This window comes from Mixophyes fleayi, chromosome 4 (genome assembly GCF_038048845.1).
Source record: "Mixophyes fleayi isolate aMixFle1 chromosome 4, aMixFle1.hap1, whole genome shotgun sequence".
NCBI lineage: Eukaryota > Metazoa > Chordata > Amphibia > Anura > Limnodynastidae > Mixophyes > Mixophyes fleayi.
Window position 1 is genome coordinate 218,684,410 of NC_134405.1, and position 21,045 is coordinate 218,705,454.

The 21,045-nt window shown below is 42.7% G+C and overlaps 1 protein-coding gene across 3 annotated transcripts in view; it reads left to right on the forward strand.

Annotated features, from left to right (window-relative positions):
* PTPRQ (protein tyrosine phosphatase receptor type Q) overlaps positions 1-21,045 on the forward strand; it is a 357,175-nt gene that overhangs the window by 137,844 nt on the left and 198,286 nt on the right. The window lies entirely within an intron of this gene.

Genomic DNA, 21,045 nt, shown 5'->3' on the forward strand with positions numbered 1-21,045 from the left:
AGAAGTCATTTTCAGGTCTGAACTAATATTCTGGATATTTACAAAGTTCCTCACACCTCAGTGCTGTGCAAATATATTATACAGTGCTGTACAGAAAATATTTAATCATTAACATCAATCCTTGCTTCATTGGAGCTTACAGTCTAAATCTTTTAACAGTAATACAAACACACGCACAGAGGTGTAGTGTGGAGCCATAACGCCTGGAGCAAGCGCATACTATGGCGCTTCCTTCCACGGTACTGAAGTGCGCTAGGGAAGGGCAGGGGCGGATCTAGAATTGTATTTTACGGGGGGCGATTTAGGAGGGGCGATTTAGTCCACGCCCCCCTGTTGACAGCTACGTCTGCCTGCGGTTGCACACTATGTGCAGGTTAGTTCGGCAGAGACAGGCAGGAAGAGTGTGCTGCTCGGCCGCTCTAATTGGATCCGCCACTGGGGAAGGGGCATGGCCAGCATGTGGTTGCACAGCTCCTGGGTATATTATATTGTGTTGCCATTCTGCATTTCTGTCACTGTGTCTCTTTTAAATGAGTTTAACAAAGCTTAAATGAGCTCATTGAAATGTATAATATAATCAACTTCTTCACTGCTTATATTGTTTAATATATGCAGCTTTTGTATATTGGACACAATATATTTCCAATAACAATGGGAATAATTGTGACAGTCATCACTAGATGTAAATGATTTTACTAAACTAATATGAAAGCATAGCATAACAGTGAGAATAGACATATGTAACATATAAGACGGCTCCCCTTGCCTGCAGCTGAAGCTACCACAGCAAGTGATACATGGGCTACACCACTTGACTGCACACAAAGCATTGCCCTTCCGCTGAAGTCTGCTTCAGCTTCCCCCAGCCTAGGAGAATGCTCTGGACATTTTTCCTCTGGTGCACAGATCCCCGAGTGATCCCCCACCAGCTGCTGGCGCCCGGAGAACCTGCTTGACTTGCTCTGCCCACGCTACTCACCTGCACACACATAATTATCACTCGAGATTTTCTCTTTGGCATGAAACAAAAGATTGACATGTCCATGCATTGTGGGGACAGTTTCATGTATTCTGGCCATCTGAGGACATCCGTAAACACACACATCAAACCATGGCTAGTCAAACAGGTTATACCCACTACTTTAAGGTGAATAGTCAGCAACTGTGTATTGATTCAAAAGTTTGCATTTCTCTTTAAAGTTGTTATTCTGTTTTTTTATGCAGAATTTTACAGCTAACCAGTTTAGACCTTTCAGTGCAGATGGTTCAGCCATGATGCATGTGACACAATCATGCTTTCCGGGCATCCTGCATGTCTGAATCAGGTGCTTCTCCACAACTTAGACCTCCTCTCTTTACCAGGTTTTTTCCTTCACTTCTTCACAACCTTAAAGAAAGTATATTTGGCCATTACAGATGAAGTATAGTGCTACATCAACCTTTAAAAGCCTTATCTGTGCTTTTGTCTTGTGTTGCCGAATTCTTACATCATCTCTCTTGTAAAAGAAAAGCATTGACAGAACACATGCCTGCTTGTCTCTCTGGTTCAGGTGATTGCTCATCCTTAGAGTTGTCACTCTGTAGCTGAACTAATTGTAACTAAAGATATATAACTGACCAATTTACAAATCAAAATCCATATATCGGATAGGATATTTCAAACCTACCATATGGATCAGTGTTATTCTCTTTCAAATTTTTGGCTTTGAGTTAAGCCAGTCTTGCCAGTTCTTGGGAACTTTTGATAGAGTAGCAACATGCTTTCAAAACTTAGTGGAAGACAGTGTTTAGGGATTTTTAGGTCCCCATTCCTGAGCAAAAAGGAATATATAATCAGAACCTCTGAAGTGTGACAATGCAGCTGGTCTTGCAAACATGTAGACACTTTCAGTGGCCACTCCACATTCCATTGTACTTCGCATTGCTGGTGTTAGCAAGGCAGGAACTTTCCTACTACTTTTTCCTTGACTTTCAATCCTTGTGAAGTGTCGGCAGAACTCTTGTGAAGCTAGGAAAGCTCCAGGAGAGTATCTCTTCAACAAAAGGTGATGAACAGCATTTTAGAACTTCACCTTCCCTTCTTCAAATTATTAAGTTCACCTGTGCCAGGGTTAAGCAAGCAATACCCAGTTTTTAAGTGAAGTCTTGGTGGATACATTGTTATGGTACTACTGTTGTTTGTCATTGAGATACAAGTGCATTTTTTCTCAACTTCCATGAGAGGTAAAAGCTGAGGCATGTTCCATTTTTAAGGCAGCCGATGAGATCAGCTCATTCCATCTTGTCTTATAGATTTTCCTGAAATTGCACACATTTTCCACTATAGCAGGCAGCCCTCCATCATTGCTCGGCCTTCCACAATGTTCTAAATCTTTTGCAAGGCAGGACCAACCTTTAGTGCCAGCGAGAGAGTCTTGAATGTACTGATTTCATTGACATAGACAGCTACAAGCTTCACAGCATTTACTACATGAAAACAGTTTGATGGAATGATAAAGTCTTCCATTTGTCTAAAGGGGAAACTCTTCAGGCATGTAACAGTAGCCTTCCCATTTCTGACGAGTTTACTCATATATACCAATATCTGATCCAACCCGGTTATAGAGATGATGTCCCATATGTATGTCATTTTTAATGGTGAATAGAATTTCATCTGGTGTCATGTCATTCAAAAGTTTCCCAAAAAACTCCTGTTAATGCCAGGTGTAACAGGTGTAGCACTTTTGGTTTATTTACATTTATTCATGTGTAGCCACAAGTCTCTGAGTTTTTTATTTTTGTACCACTTCCCAGCTATAATATGGCATCACTGCATAGTCATCTTCACTGCCATCCAAGCTATTATCAGAGTCACCTCCAATGCCATTGAGAATGTTCATATATAGCTTAAAAAAAAATAGATAAATTTCCATAATCAGAAAATATAACACAAACATTAGGGGGTAAATGTATCATACCCCGGTTTTTTCATCTCGTGGGAGATCGGCGTCATTTACCCCTAGGTCTTTTTCATTCGTCACTGTTGCTACCTACCTTTTGGTGGTAGAAGGTCATGATAGCCTCTCTCTCTCTGTCTCTGTGTTTCCACTTCTACAATAATTAGGAGGGCAGCTGTGATCACCATTTCTTTCCACTCACTGAGGGCCCTGGCGGTTCTATGATGCAGTAGAGGACATCCGCTGGTCTCATGACCAAAAATGTGTATGAGCCTTATACTAACGGCCAGTGGTAGAGTACACACTCTTTCTCCTCAGCAGCATAAATTCACACACTTTTTTCTGACAAAAGTGACTCGTTGCAACATGCCAGGTTTTGATGCTGGGTATATTAGAAAGGTGCCCTGCATTGACTAGTATAGTCAGTTTCATGAGGACCGTTACTATGTCTAAGGTTCCTACAGCGTTGATGTGTAAACAGGTCAATGACTCCATAAGTATAGCAATAGAAGTACATACACACACACACACACACACCTGGTAGGAATCAAACCTATGGCCCTAGCATTGTGAGGCTACATGCATATAAATATTGATTCAGCCCACAAGTTGACTTTCTCAATTATACACATGCATTATTAAATATTTTTCTTTTACTTATATTATTACTATTATTATTATTATTATTATTATTATTATTATTATTATTATGACTTATATTTATAGCATAGGTGAGCAAAGTTGCAACTGAATTTAACATGATGGAATTTTGCAGAACAGTACCCTTTGTAAATGTGCCACATGAGGTCCTCAGCTACGTACAGAGGACAAACAACAAGACAGTACATGGTATAACAGTACAATACAGTAAACAAATAACACTACAACTCTCAACACAGCTACTGGGGTGTAAGGGGTATATTCATTGAAGGCTGAAAACTGTGCCCATTGGCGTGGGTGCAACTAACAGGTTTAAAGTCAGTGACAGCGGTGCAAAGACAATGGAGGAGTGGAGTCAATGGGCAGAGAGCCCAAGGAGGAGGTGCACAGTATAGCTGGTGAGTAAACGTTATAGGTAATGAGAACAGGAGGGAAGAGTGCCCTGCTCATTAGAGCTTACAATCTATAAGCAAAATCTATATGAATATAGCTAGGATGGCAATGGTCAATTTGTCTATACTTACATACACTTTAGCTTGTTAAAAAAATCCCTTTTACTACTGTTTAATATTTACTGCATGGTTGGTGAATTCCCAAAGCTTGATTTGTCTCCTGAGATTGATTTGAGCCAGCTGCACATCTCCCTTTCTGCTCTACAAGGATTTATTAAGTTTGGCTACTTTGTAACGTTCCCTTTGACAGCTAAATCTCTTTACTGATAAGGTATAAGATGTGCTAAGATTTTTAAGATATATAAAAGCTTTTTGCAGTAAGAAATGTACAAAAATGGTAAGTGGACAAAAGTGGTCATACTTCCAAACTGTCCTGGTTGTGTGGGACAGCGGGCATGAGATACACAACCCCCTTCCAGCCAGTAATTCATTTCCCACTCTACTTCTCCACTATAATATATTTTCACACTACACTGTATTTCATTTCCCTTAATTTGTTCCCCACTAGCCCTCACATCAGCTTGAGGTTCATCTCTCCCCTAAATCAATGCCTTCCCAAATACATGCCTCCCCTTTTCCCTACCAACTAGTACTCTTCCTTTTTGATGATTCTGACTCATATTGAGATGGGGATGATCTGTAGCCAGGTTCAAGCAGTGTAGCACAGTATGGAGGGACGACTTCACGCCTCAGCACACCTCATCCTGTTACCATGTTAAATAAAGAGTTATATACTGAAAAACCTTGGTAACAAAATGGATGTGCTGAAGATCTCCTCAAACTTAGCTTCTATTTTAGTTACCTATTTACCTTATAATGTATGGGCATAATGGGTAATGTATCACGCCTCTGCCACTAAGTTTATGCTGAGATTGGCAGTTATTAGTTTAAAACTCCATTTGAATCCTTACACTATAGTAAAGTTGCTCACAATATCTTCAGCAATATTAGTGTACAGTAAGACCCTAGGGGCCTATAGACCACACCTTCGGAACCCAGCTTTGGGCACCGATGTACCATTCCCTAGGATTGAGTAAGGCAGTGGGCTCTACAATGATAGGATAGGATGTACAATCTTAGCCAAAATGCATTAGAAAGAATTGTCCATTCTTTTGATTGTGCTGTTATAATATTATTATGTAATAGCAGTTTATATATTTAGCCAAGAGTTTGATTAGCACATGAGAATCTCTGGCTAAAGACAGGGCATTATATCGTTCCTAGCTACATTTCAGGATACTAGTATCAGCTTAAGATAGGCACTAGGGGCCTGATTCATTAAGGATCTTAACTTGAGAAACTTCTTTTTTCAGTCTCCTGGACAAAACCATGTTACAATGCAAGGGGTGCAAATTAGTATTCTGTTTTGCACATAAGTTCAATACTGACTGTTTTTTCATGTAGCACACAAATATCAACTTTAAATTTCAGTGTACAAATAAGCTAGCAAGTATTTGTGTGCTACATGAAAAATCAGCCAGTATTTAACTTATGTGAAAAACCTAGGAACAATCTTTAATTTCAGCAAACAACTGTAGTCTTTCCCTAGTTTGCTATTGCAGCAGTCTTGATGACAAATAAGGTCAGATATGGAAAATAATACTTAATAAACCTAGCCAGTCCCAAAATTCTTCTGTGGCATATTAAGTATTGTTTGGTAGTATAGTATTGCTTGTAATCACTAATCACTTTCTATTCACTTTCTAATCACCTTCTGTACTTTTATTTTTTGACTCATGGCCAACAGTTTAATTTATGTTTACTGACCACTTCAAATCATGTCCATTTTCAATTAACATTTCAAACTAATACATGCAATATAATTCTTTCTAAGATGCAACCTGTGCATTTACTTGTTTTAAGCCAATATTGTAAACCTTAGAAGGCCAGATTTCTATTATTATTACTTTATTATAATGTTTAGGAACTTTTAGACCTATTGCAGTTGCCTCATAAATTGAGGATGCATATTTTCTTTTATAAATTAATGTGAATCTCCTGCTATAAAGTGTTATATTTTATCATCTGTCTCAAAGGTAAGACATATGAGGCACACACTAAAGCATACTTTATTAGATACCACGCCTTAAAATGTGAATTACGTTATAGTTATTTTGTAAAATATTTTACCCTTTTGATATGAGATTAGAATGTAACATATCTTAAATATTTAATTCCTTTTGATGAAATTTAGATTATTTTCAGTCGTCTTTTTTCCAATAGATATGTTTGAGCAGACATGAGTTAATCATTCCTTCATGTTGTATCTAAAAAAAAATAAGGCGCCGTTTTAGTAAAAATAATGAAAATTCTTTAACCCCTCCATATCAAGGATTTGCCTGTCCTGTGGAGAAGCATTCCCTATAGATTTGTGCGCTCACAGATATACCAAGTGAAACATAATATTCTTATAATTTACAATACATGTATTCCAGACAGATTACGCACATATTGTTGTAAAATGTTACTCTTTTGGCTCTCCACTTGTCATCCAATTAAATCACTATCACCATTTTTCTATTGAAGTGTACGGTGTTTAACCAGGTCAGGTATGTGGTGCTATGCCATACCACTACTTCTCCTTCTGCTTTCATTGTAGAAGTATCAAATTCCATTCACTTACATGCCGCCACCTACTTTTGCTAGCCATTATTCTGTATGTAATGTGCGCTGTTGAACTGATAGGTGAGAGTGGCTTATTTAAATAAGTTTTTTATATTCTCTTACATTGGTTGTATTATTACTGAGTATTTCCAATTATATTTCCTTATTAAGATCTTTCCTTGCAATATGTTGTTTCCTTTGCTACCTCTTGTATCCTGCTGTGCTTTTATGTGCATAAAGAGCAACTGATTTTCAGATTTTTTATGTTACATTTATTGGTGTACTATTTAAAATGCTCTAGGAGGCAACGGTTTTCTTGCAATTTCTATTTATAAAATGATGAATAATAGAAAATGTATTGTGTATATTTTATGTTATCCACGATTAAGTAGGAGGCAATTGCTATTTATTATGATTTTATATGAAGTGGTGCATCACGTCCAAGTCTATCCTCCTACCTCTTTGGTACAACAAATACTTAAAGTTCTTCATGTTAAATACTGCTTGGTTTTCCTCAGTTATGGCTTAAATGAACCATGAGACTGCCTGAGATTGGGACTGCCTTTTTGCATAATACAACTCTCACTCTATCCAACTCCTCCCCTAGACCTCTGTAAATTCTACCATTTGCTCTACAAATCTATGGGCTTTGGCATAAGTCTAGAAGCCCAAATTGAGACACACAGTGGGACCAAAGTTGGTTTTGCAGTGCACATCAGACATTCTTTACTTTGTTAATTTTTCTTTGAGGCTGCTATGCCTCATATATCCTGCCTCATAATTTGATAGATTATTTACCCTAATCATCAAATGCCAAAGTGCCAGATTTGCTTTGTATGTTGTTTGTATCCTGAAAAAATTGTTGCAAAGAATATCGTAAAATGGATGAGGGTAATGCTAACGGCCTCATGTAGAGTTGAATGCAATTTATTCCTAAAAACGCAGATGTAAATTGCATCCAATTCCCCCGACTCATATTGACTAGTTTATGCAGAGCAGCTCTGCAAAGTACCTGAAATGCATCTACTGACTGAAGATACATTGAAAATAAATAAAAGACAGTGTGGCCCTTCCAGAAAGAGCCACCAGTATTAAATGCTCATAGCCTAGACTTGTAGTGGAAAAATTGGGAATACACGCAGCATGGAGTCCCCCCAAAAAGGCCGCTTTCAAGACTAGGCTGTGATAGTCTTTGCTGGTGACACAATAACAGGGAAACCCGCAGAGTGAGGTCCCCTGCTATTATGTCAACCAGCCCCAATCTATTCAGCACAGTGCTGAACTCACGAGGGGAATAAGGTCTGCAAAAAAAAATATGCCGCCCCGGTTTCCAGGAATAACCAGTCCCAACCCAAAAGCACTAGCTCTTTTACTGCAACCTTAATGCAGTGGGTGAGGGTTAATATAATAGTTTAAAAATAGATACAAGTGATTTTTCCCCTGGAGAAATACAGGCCCCAGCAAGTCCTGTCATGCATAAAGTAATAGGGTATGCACACACTTGTAGAACCATAGCCATGCCTGTTCTGGCATACAAGCCTGCTCTGACCTGTCGTTCACCTGTAAAAAAACAAAAACCCTACAAACTGGAAAATAAAGACTCCAACAATTAGAAAAATACCATTATTCAAGTAAAGACTTTCCGAGATATACCCTCATTAACCCCTTTGTTTCTCACCTAGATCCAAGGGGGAGAGTCCTCTCCTGTCTTCAAGGCTTGCAATAAAATAATTTTAAAAAAAATACCCATAAAATATGAACTGACTGCTTCTTACAGGAGTCATGGCACAATTGACAGTCTAAGAGTCAATAATTCTAAACAAACTGAGCATCTTTGCAGTGATTGGTCAGAGCTTGGGAAAGTTGAAAGCAGCTAACTTTATTTGAAGTTTAGCCACAATGAAGTACATAAATAGAATTTACTTAATTTGTAAATTAATGTATCAATGTACTTCATTGTAGTAAACTCCACACGTTTTTTTACTGCTTCTAACCAATCAGAATGGTTTTCCCACACTCTGACCAATAAGAGTAAAGGAACTCTGATTAGAATAATTGGCTCTATGCTTGTCATTTAAGCCACGTAAGGAGCAGTTTTTTTTTATTTTAAATTGTTGGATTGCAAGCCTTGAAGACAGGAGATGAATCCCACTGGATCTACATGAGAAAGGTATGTCTTGGGGAATCTTTATTTAAGAAGGTATTTTTCATGCTGTTAGTGCCTTTGTTTGCCAATGTGTTTTTGCAGATAAAATACAGGGCAAAACATGTCCTGGTTGCCAAGGCATGCTGGTGCTTGTACTTCTACTAGTGCCAGCATGCATTGACAGCCGTGGGTATGCTGACACATGTAATTTGCATGCGCATTCAGGCATGATAGGGCTTGCTGGGACCTATAGTTCTCCAGGAAGAACAGCACTCATTTATTTTTTAACTATACATTACCTCACACCCACTACACCAGGAGTGTGGAAAAAGCCCTAGGGCTAGATTTACTAAACTGCGGGTTTGAAAAAGTGGGGATGTTGCCTATAGCAACCAATCAGATTCTAGCTTTCATTTATTTAGTACCTTCTACAAAATGATAGCTAGAATCTGATTGGTTGCTATAGGCAACATCCCCACTTTTTCAAACCCGCAGCTTAGTAAATCTAGCCCCTAGTGTTTTCAGCATTGGGTTGTTTTTTTTGTTTTTTTTTTAGGGGAGGGCGGGGGGGGGGGGGGGGGTGTCGAAATTCCCATTCCCCAAGAGAATAGAGAATGCTGGATGACTTTATGGCAGGGGACCCCAAGCTGCTATAGTTTCACCAGCCCAACTGTCATAGTGCTGGCATTGGCTTTTTCAGGGGTTACCCTACACTGTTTGCCTCCTGGATTTTGCCAATACCAGCTTAGGCTATGAGCGCTCGTGCTTGTTCATCTTTCTGGGTGAGGGCGGTGCCCTGGTTTTTCTCTTTATTTATTTTTTATTTTTAACACAATTGCATGGGGTAAAATGGTGCCCATTTAATGCAGAAACCAATGCACAGTCACATACACAGCCTGGGCTGTGCAGCCTATGCTCCCATGGGAGGGGCGCACAAAATACACACCTGAATATACATACTCACACAGCTAATCACCTGCCCGAGATTCCTGAATCCATCTGCCTTTTCTCTCTGCATAACTGCATGTTATTGCCTCCTCCGCCTTCTGTCCATCAGTCCAGAGGTCCCACCATCCACGGCATGCAAGGTGCTCACTGGGGCCTAGTTTTCCTCCTCCTACTACTAGTGGGACTTAAATTGTTCCTAACGAAGATCAATAAAACCAAATCAGAAAAATAAAATTGCTAAATATTCAGCAGACATATGTACTTTATCTGCCTCTCCTCTTTGACACGTGGGATTTGTTTTATTATAAGTTCAACCAGTGGTCAAAGTATGGGTGTATACGGTGGTATGCCATACTGCCACTTATCCAACTGCCTTCATTGTAAAACTATCAAATTTCATTCAATTACATTCCCATTACATTTTCCAAACCACCACTTGGATCATGAAATCCGTTATAGTTCATTTGATCGCTCCACCCGTAACTTGGATAACTGTGGTAATTCTACAGCTACAGACCAATCCAGGGTACCAGACAATGCACTAAAAAGAGCCATTGTAATTCATAGCAAAAAAGAGGATTTATGTACTTACGTTTAATCCGTTTCTCTGATTCCGTCTGGGGGACACTGCTTACCATGGGGTTGTAGAGGGAGCTTGGGGAGTTGGCACATAACTAGTTAAGTTTTAGTACTGCCGACAGACCCCTCCCCTCTACAATCCCCCTGCCCCCTCTTGCTCAGTTTATTAAAAAGCCCAAGGAAAAAGGCCAGTCAAACAAGAGCACACAGAAGAACAGCAGAAGGGAGGGATCGCAGTGTCCCCCAGACGGAATCAGAGAAACGGATTTAACGTAAGTACATAAATCCTCTTTTTTCTTTCATCCAGTCTGGGGGACACTGCTTACCATGGGGACGTTCTAAAGCAGCCCCCTAAGGGTGGGACTACTCTGAAAATCCCACGCGCAAAGCATTACGAACGAAATTTGCATCCGCAGATGCAAATACATTAAATTGGTAGAATTTTGTAAAGGTGTGGACAGAGGACCAGGTGGCTGCCCTGCAAAGCTGGTCTGCAGAAGCCCCATTTCTCGCTGCCCACGACGCCCCTACCGATCTGGTGGAATGGGCCGTAAGTCTCTCCAGCACAGGACGGTTAGCCTTTATGTAAGCTTGCTTAATAGTTGCCGTAACCCATCTTGCGATGGACTGTTTTGAGGCTGGCCAGCCTCTCTTATTAGCATCATAAAGAACAAACAGGGAATCAGTACATCTAATCTGAGAAGTTCTTTTGACATAAATGCGGAGAGCCCTAACCACATCTAACTTTTCCATGGACTGATGATCCGACTGGGAAGTAGATGAAAAAACCGGAACTACAATTTCCTGGTTAAGATGGAAAGCTGAAACTACTTTAGGAACGAAAGAAGGGAGGGTTCTCAACACCGCTCTGTCCTCGTGGAAAACCAAATAAGGTTCCCGACAAGACAAAGCCCCTAATTCTGAAACTCTTCGAGTAGATGCGATAGCCAAAAGGAAAAGGACCTTCCAGGTTAACCACTTTAATTCTGCCACACGTAAGGGCTCAAAGGGGGGCCCCTTAAGCACATCCAGTACCAGGTTGAGATCCCATGGTGCTGTATGCGGAACATAGGGAGGCTGAATATGCAAGACTCCCTGGAGAAAAGTCCTAATATCTGGTAAATCTGCTAATTTCATATGAAAAAATACTGAAAGTGCCGATACCTGGACTTTTAAGGAACCTAACCTAAGACCTGCTTCCAGGCCATCCTGAAGGAAGGCTAACAAGCGGGGTAGGCGAAAGGAGGATAAGTGGCATGTCCTATTTTCGCACCATCTAATGTAGGCTCTCCAAATCCGGTGATAGATGCGAGCTGAAACTGGCTTCCTAGCTCGCATCATAGTGTTCACCACACTGGAGGAAAAACCTCTAGCCCTCCAGAGGCTGGCTTCAACAGCCATGCCGTTAAACTGAGCTGATGTAAATTCTGGTGACGGAATGGACCTTGCAGAAGAAGGTCCTCTCGAGACGGAAGACGGAACCCTGGTCCTTTCGCCATAGAGATTATGTCTGCATACCAGACTCGGCGCGGCCATGAGGGAGCTACTAGAATTACTGGCAGACCGCCCTGTCTTACTCGTCTGAGTACGCGAGGAAGCATGGGAATCGGAGGAAACAGGTATCCCAGCCTGAACTCCCATGACATCGTCATGACGTCCACTGCCACCGCTAAGGGGTCTCTTGCCCTTGCACAAAACCTGAGGACCTTCCTTTTGTGTCTGGAGGCCATGAGATCTATGTCCGGAAGACCCCACCTCTGAACCAGAGACTGAAAAGCTTCCGGATGGAGGGACCATTCCCCGGGCATCATCTGGTTGCGACTTAGATAGTCGGCTTCCCAATTGTTTATTCCTGGAATAAAAACTGCCGATATGGCTGGAACATATTGTTCTGCCCAAATCAAGATCTGAGCTGCAATCTTCATTGCAGCTGCACTCTTGGTTCCTCCCTGTCTGCTGATCTATGCGACAGCCGTGGCATTGTCTGACTGAACCCTGACAGGATGGCCCTGGAGGAGGGCCTGGCCTCCCCTGAGGGCCAAAAGAATAGCCTTCAATTCCAGCATGTTTATTGATAGGGTAGATTCCTGAACCGACCAAAGGCCCTGGAGTCTGAGGTGTAAGATTACCGCCCCCCAACCCTTCAGGCTGGCGTCTGTCGTGGCTATGATCCATGACCATGGAGAGAAGGATCTGCCTACTGTCATGTGACTCTGAATCAGCCACCACTGGAGTGATTCTTTCGTCCTCGGGGATAGAGAGATCCTCTGGAGATCTAGGTGTAGGTGGGATCCTGACCATTTTGTCAACAGATCCCACTGAAAACAACGAGAGTGAGCTCGACCAAAGGGAATGGCCTCGAAGGAGGCCACCATCTTTCCCAGCAGCCTCATGCACAAGTGGATTGACGTAAGCAATTCTCTGAGGAGGATTTGATGAGCAGGTTGTCCAGGTAAGGCACGACCTGAACTAGAAGGTGAAGATGCGCTGCCATTACCGACATAATCTTCGAGAAAACCCTCGGCAAAGTGGAGAGGCCGAAGGGGAGGGCCCGAAACTAATAATGGGAGGATCCCACTGTGAATCTGAGGAGGGACTGATGGTCACTCCAAATGGGAACATGGAGGTATGCATCTTTTATGTCTATGGAAGCCATAAATTGATCTTTCTCCAAACCGTTTATTACTGACCTCAGTGATTCCATTCGAAATCTGTCGACCTTAAGGTGAACATTGAGGCCCTTTAGGTTTAAAATGGGTCGGAAGGAGCCATCCGGCTTCTTGACAAGGAACAGGTTTAATAAAACCCCTGTCCCTTCTGGTAGTCTGGGACCCTGCAGATAACTTTCTGTGAAAGAAGAGAGGTGACACAATCCTGTATTGCCTGTCTTCTTGTTGGATCTCGGGGTAGAGGGGTTACGAAAAAACTATGGGGTATGAGGCCCAGCAGGTCTATTCTGTACCCCCTTGATATAATGCCCCGAATCCAAGAGTCTTGGGAGGACGCTGCCAACTGTTTTTGAAACAAAGATAGACGACCCCCCACTGGAGCCCCTTCCAGGAGAACCGAGTGGTCGTCAGGATGCAGGCTTCTCCTGGTTCTTGGAGGCCTGGCGCTTAGCGGCAAACGAGGATCTCCCCCTAGAAGAGGAGCCTCGAGCGTTAGGCTGTCTACCTCTAAATGACTGTCCTCTAGACAAGGAAGTTCCCCGAAAGGGCTGACGAAAAGAGCTGACGCGAGGGTTTCGGCCCCTGCTGGGGAATACCGGCAAGGAAGTGCTTTTGCCCCCCGTTGAATGGGAAATCAAGGTATCTAATTCGGGACCGAACAAACCTGCTGCTGAAAAAGGAATGATTTCAACTGACTTTTTTGATTCCGCATCTCCTTCCCAGGATTTCAGCCATAGCGTTCTTCTAGCTGAAATGGATGCAGCCTGTATAGAGGAGGAGACGGCCGCTGAATTTTGGGCCGCCTCACAAAGGTACCCCGATGCCTCCTTCAAATGCAAGGCCAGGGGGAGTAATTCAGAGTCCTGTAAGGCATCTGCCAGCTGGTCTGCCCATACTTCCATGGCTCTAGCAACCCAAGCTGAAGCAAATGTGGGTCTAAAGGAAGAACCTGCAGCCGCAAAAATAGATTTCAGCTGGGATTCAACTTTTCGGTCATTGGCATCCGGGAGGGACGCTGAACCGGGAGCTGGAAGTAAGGTGTGTTTTGCCAAACGGGCTATGGGAACATCCACTTTTGGAATACTCTCCCAACGAACTACATCTTCCTCCTGCAAGGGATACAAGGAGGAGAACCTTCTGGGGACCGAGAACCTTTTCTCAGGTTGTTTCCATGCTCCTTCTGCAATGTCTTTAAGTTCTTTAGAAGGGGGGAAATGGCTAGCCTTCCTTTTGGCCTTCTTAAAGAGATTTCTGTCTCTAGGGGTAGGATCCTCCGGTTCTGGGAGGTCCAACGCCTGTCTAACAGCAAAAACCATCCTGCTCCAGAGATTGAACCTGGTCAGGATCGGAATAATCTGCCCTCTCGTCCTCAGAACACTCCTCAGAATCTGAAAGGACCATAAGGGGATTTTCAGATCTAGGCCTCTTTCTTTTAGTATGCGGGATCTTAGGGGAATCAAGCAACTGGTTAAGTTTATTCAAACCCCTAATAAAAGCTGTGGACCATGCCGGTTCTGTGAGAACAGGGGCCTGGTCTGTAAGAGCAGAGGAAGGTCGTAAAGACGTTCCAATAGAACCTGTGGTAACAGGGAGGTCAGACTGAGTACTAGTATTATTAGCTACCGAAGTAGATAGCAGTTGGTTAGATTGAAAAACCATCTGTGCTAGTGAGGAAACCAAATTTGTCAGGGAGGCCACCCAGGCCGGTTCCTCCGTCTGATGGGCTGAAATCTGCTGGGTTTTCGCAGGGGGGAGCCCCTGCTTCACAGCCAGAGCAGAGCGCCAAAGTGTCCTTTTGCCCACAAGGTAATTTTACATGACATTTTGAACATGTGAAATATTTTGCCATAGGGCCCTTTCCCTTATCTGTCATTCTTATAAAGGAAGGCACACCAAGCACACAGACTAAATTGTTAATCTAGCTGAGTAAAGAGAGAGAGAGAGAGAGAGAGAGAGAGAGAGAGAGAGAGAGAAAGAGTAATGTATGCAGAGAAAACAGAGTTAAATAACAAGTAATCAACTAATCTATATCATAAAAGTTAAACTTCTAATGGTAAAACACAATAAATATTTAGGCAAGTGGGAGACTATAATGTAAACCTTACTAGCCCAATTTTTTTACACAGAAAAAACGATATATGTGTTTAATAAAGCTGATACTTAGCCCATTGGCCACAAAGGGGAGAAGTCCAACAGCAGTGTCCTGTGCCTGCTCCCTCAGCTCTGTTCTCTCTTCCCGGGCTTCTCTTGGCGCCAGAAGACTGGGATAGACCATCTCTCTCTGGAAGGAGGGGGGGAACTCTATGCTTTAGCTCCCCCCCTTCAGTAACTGCTGTCTCTGCAGCTATTCATCTCCATAAAAAAAGAAAAAGCATGGAGTGTGGCAGAGTATTGGAGACCTCTAGTACAGAGGTCTCCGCAGCGAAAGATACCCGACGCCCCCCTCCTATGTATGAGGGGGGAATCGTGGTATAGCCCCCTTCCTCCTCTTTCCGTAGCGCCGAGTGGCAAGAAAAAACAAAATGGCCGCCGGCTTCCACAGTATCCGATAACCGGCACTCTATGCCTGTAATGGCAGCGCCGGTTATCGGGGAGGCTGGAGGAGTGACAGCGGTCCCTGAGACCGCTTGTGACTCCTCAATCAGGCACCAATCTTCCAGTCCCTGCCAGTGAGAGCCGCTGGCTCTCATCTGACAGGGGAAATGCCTGCGCTGCCAAGCTGTGAGTGCGTTCTCTATATTAGAACACACTCCAGCGCTGCCACCTGTAAAAAAAGAATAAGAATAAAATAAAATGAAATAAAATTTGTTAAAATCATACTAGGTACTAAAAACACTGCCCAACTCCTGGGCACCTAAAAAAAACTGAACAAGAGGGGGCAGGGGGATTGTAGAGGGGAGGGGTCTGTCGGCAGTACTAAAACTTAACTAGTTAGGTGCCAACTCCCCAAGCTCCCTCCACAACCCCATGGTAAGCAGTGTCCCCCAGACTGGATGAAAGAGAAAGCAAGAACATCACTGAGCATCGAATCAGCCCCAATTTCCAAAACATTATAATATAGTTAGGTACCTTTGACGTAAAGTGCAGATTACAAACACTTTGTGCAATACTGATGAAACAGCAGCAAAGTGGAAGGTAATACATATACACGTATATTTAGACATCCATGCTTAAAATGATTGTTGATAGTTGATAGTAGGATCAGGTGGAGTTACTGCAGAGGTGTCACTAATTCTGGTAAATTATTTTACAGTAGACAAGACCAGATGTCAAAATGTTGTGCTGAATCATCTGCATCATCAATGGGTGTCTAAGATTTTTGCAAAGCACAGAACAGTATATAGCACATGTAGGTAACATTGGCACAGAGCGGTAGCTGAAAGGAAAAGTGGTGCGAGATGGTCTTGTCCTTGGGTCCTCCCACCCACCGTTATGTTGGATCTTAAAAAGGACATGCACACTTTAAGAAACCAAGCACTTCAGTGACAAGGAGTGCTACTTTTGAGACTGATGTGCTTGGTTTGTTGGGCCCCCACAAAACAAGCTTACAATGGGCTTAAGGCACCTAAGGTAACAATGCTGTTAGGAAACTCGACTGTGGCAAGATGTTGTTGTCATCATCCTCAGCCTCATCCTCACCCTCATCTGTTTGTACATCATCCTCACACATTATTAATTCATCACCGCTGGAATCCACCATTACAGAAGTCTCAGTATTTTGATGTAATTGGCGGGAAAGGCCTTCCTCATGGAAATTGAAGTTCATTTTTACGAACATCATCTTTACCACATTTTAAGGAAGTAGCCTCCTATGCCGATCGCTGACAAGGATCCCAGCTGTGCTGAAAACTCTTTCCGAGTACACAATGGAGGGTGGGCAGCTTAGGCATTGCAAAGCGAGTTGGTACATGGGTCTCCAAATTCCCTTTTTTTCCTCCCAGTATGTAAAGGGACTGTCTGATGTGTCTATTTCTATGCTGTTGTGAAAATAATCCTCCACCATCCTTTGGATGTTGATAGGATTAGGTGGAGTGATGGCAGCGGTGTCACGTTTTTTGGTCAATTCTTCTAGACCAGACCAGATGTCAAAATGTTGTGCTGAGTCATCTGCATCATCCCTGGGTCTTTTGGGAAAGGTAAGTTTATTCCTAGCAGCAGTCGAGTGAGAAACTGAAAGAGGAGACGCTGTCCTGTCACATAACACTTGAGCTGTCATCTTGCTCACCGGGAGCTCCTTTTATCTCTTGAGATCTGGGTCATTGGAAACAAAGAGAAGACATAGCTCTTAAACATAGGATCAAACAAAGTCGCCAAAATGTAGTGATCTGAGTTCAAAATTTTGATAACTCTTGGATATTGGCGAAGCAAATAAGTTTAGCGTAATTGCTTTGTTTAATCTCCTCCTTCAGTTTCTCAAGATGCTTTTCCAAAAGTCTAATTAAGGAAATCCCTTGACTTAAGCTAGCAGTGTCTGAACTCACTTCACAGGTGACTACTTCGAATGGTTTCAGCACCTTGCACAGTGAAGCCGGTGATACACAGTGTAGTCTGCCTCTGAAAAATGTGACGAACTTGTGTACATGCTGCTGCTGTTCCTGCTGTCACAGTCATATCATCTTTAGTTTGCCCAGTTCCGCTTGTCCACATGGATAAGTGTACAGTGAGTAGAAAGGCATTTTGTAGCCAAATAATTACATTTTTACAAACCTTCTGGTAGAGGTCAGGAATAGCTTTTCTAGTAAAATGGTGTTGTAATGGAATTTGGTAATGGGGACACAAGAGCTCAAGTAATTGTCTAAAAACAGCTGCACTAATAGTGGATATTGGATGCAGATTTAATACTAGCATAGTCGCCATGGCGTCTGTGATCCACTTTGCGACTGGGTGACAGTTTTCATACATGCTTCCTCTTGCAAAGGATTGTTTAACAGTCAATTATTGTAAAGTACTAGTAGTCTTCTTCTTGGTCTGCTTCTGGGATGAAGATTCACCCCAGCAGCAGCAGCAGGGACTACCGCTCAAGAATTCTTCTGAGAAATCCAGGATAGTGGAGGAGTCATCTAGCCTTAGCAACTTAGATGCAGGACTAACTCCGATCACTACTGAGGATATTGATGAGGACAGTGTTGTGGGTGTAGATTGCAGGTGTCGGGATCTAGCTGAGAGAAGGGACCTAGCTGATGATGGACTGCTTGTTGTTATTTTTTTAGCATATGTTTCTGCTTTTCCCAACATCTTGACATGAACTCGCTTTAAATGGCACAATATGGATGAGGTTCCTGGATGGTCAAGATCCCTACCTCTACTGACTGTGGCTTTACAAACTCTACAAATGGCTAGACAACTGTTGTCAGGATTTAGGAAATAATAATTCCACACATAAAATGTGGATTTTTTGGCCTTATGCCCAGGCATGACAAAGGCCTTCTTCTTATCACGTGCAAAAACTGCTTCCACTGGTGCAGTACTTGCACAAACAACATCATCCTCATCAACATCCTCATTAGCGCCCTCATCAGCTACACAAATATCCCCCTCATCCTGTTGCAATTCCAAAGTGGCATCCTCAATTTGTGTATCACCGGCTACACTTGGGCTGTTCATGCGCACATTTGCAGGAATGCTGAAGGGTCTTCTTTATGGGTACACTATCAGACAGATCAGGATTACACATATAACTCTTGGATAGACTCTCCTCAGGGATTTGTGTCAATTCTGAATCTGAGCATACATTTTCCTCTAATGCCTTACTGTCTCCTTCCAGCTCGGCTTTCATACATAAAAGAATTTAGACACCACTTTTGGAGTCCGAATGACAAGGTCTTGCTTGGACATGACTGACCTTACAAGAAGATGCCTCAGTGACAGTTGCAGAACTAGCACTCATAGAGAAAGGTGAAGGCCTCATTATTTCCTTGCCACTGCATGTGTAGAATGGCATGTTGGCAATCTTATTTTTTTCTACAGATAACTTTACCTGGATTACAGGTCTTTAATTCTTGCCCAAGGTAAAAGGTGTTTTTACATTTTTGTTTCCCTGACTTAAAAACACTATGCACTTTAACATAGGCTTTAGCAGATGACGTAGAGGGATTACTATCATCATGACTGGTGCCAGCAGCTGCTTGGTGCTCCTGGTCTTCTGTGTACTGCTGTGAATCCATTTTGATAACACAGTACAATGTGACTGCAGATTAAGAACAACACTGCCAGTCCTATTATTTCTATTCCAGCAATGACAATTAGTAATGGTGCAATGGAGCTCTCCTCTTTGTGTTTTACCTATATAACACAGTACAATGACAGCAGATTTAGAAGACCAAGCTTACCAGCCCTATTATTTCTATTTCAGCAATGACAATTAGCAATGGAACTCTCCTCTTCACCATTTATTTATATAGCACCACTAATTCCGCAGCGCTGTACTTGTGATTTAGAAGAGAACTCATTCACATCAGTCCCTGCCCCATTGGAGCTTACAGTCTAAAATCCCTAACACACACACACACACACACACACACACACACACACAGACTAGGGTCAATTTGTTAGCAGCCAATTAACCTACCAGTATGTTTTTTGGAGTGTGGGAGGAAACTGGAGCACCCGGAGGAAACCCACGCAAACACAGGGAGAATATACAAACTCCTCACAGATATATAACACAGTACAATGTAACTGCAGATTTAGAAGACCAAGCCTGCCAAACCTATTATTTGAATTTCAGCAATGACAATTAGCAATGGAGCAATGGAGCTCTCCTCTTTCTGTTTTACCTATATAACACAGTACAATGACAGCAGATTTAGAAGACCAAGCTTGCCAACCCTATTATATCTATTTCAGCAATCACAATGTCACCGGCACTAGGAGTCTTGCCCAGGAATTCACCAGATGACTGGGCTTACCAGAGTAGTGAAGTTCCCACAACGGTCCTCTGGTAGCGGGGTGACTAGCGGAACAGATATCACAGCAGATGGAGAGAGAATGCCAATAAATAATAGGAAAGTCAGTGACTTGCAGCAATCTTTGGTCAATGAATCAGCGACTAGCTGATATAGTGGAAAGGCAGATTTGAACACGGAGATCAGGATGGACGTGAGTAGATGCAGGGAGGTATCAGGAAAGTCAGGGGTCTGCATACAGCAAGTTGTACCACTGCTTATGGTGAAGAGACTTGTCCAGGTGCAGGTAGGTAGCGGGGAAGTCAGTGGTCTGCGTATAGCAAGTTGTACCACTGCTTATGGTGAGAAGACTTGTCCAGGTGCAGGTAGGTAGCGGGGAAGTCAGTGGTCTGCGTATAGCAAGTTGTACCACTGCTTAATAGGTGAGGATGTGTACAAGTGTAGATGAGTGGAAGCATACAAAGATAAAAGGATGCAGACACTGAGAGCACAGAGGAACTTGAACCCAATAGGTATGCAGCGTATCCAACAAAGTCTATATAACGGTATGTGTGGCGCTGCTTGGTAGAGACTTGCTCAGCACAGATATGCAGGCCAATAATGGATAGTCAATCACAATTATGCATATAACGACTGAATAGTACGGTTAATTCCAAACAAGGATGCAGCGAAACAATAACAGTCTATAGCGGGTATGGATACCGCTGCTGAGCGTGGAAACTTGTCCTAGCGGATATGCAGAGTAAACGTAGAAAGTCAATAACAGATAGGCATACCTATATTCAGTAGAACAGTCTGTCCACAGGGAGATGCAGGAATTGCAGAGACGCTGGACGGCAAAGACGAGTGTAGGAACCACAGGTGAGTAGATCTGGTAATCAGAGTCCAGCTGAGGACACAGGCAGGAAACAGAAGACTGTAGCAGGTATGGAAACCAGCGATGAGTCGCACAGGGAATCCACAGGAACTGAAGGCACTAGTAGTACACAGGAGATAGTAGCGGGTATGGAAACCAGCGATGAGTAGATCAGGAATCAGCAGGAAACTGAAGACACTAGTAGAACACAGGGGACACCTTCAGAGACTCACAGGGAATGAGACTCCAAGATCAGGCAATGAGGTAATGCACACAGGTGCCTTAAATAA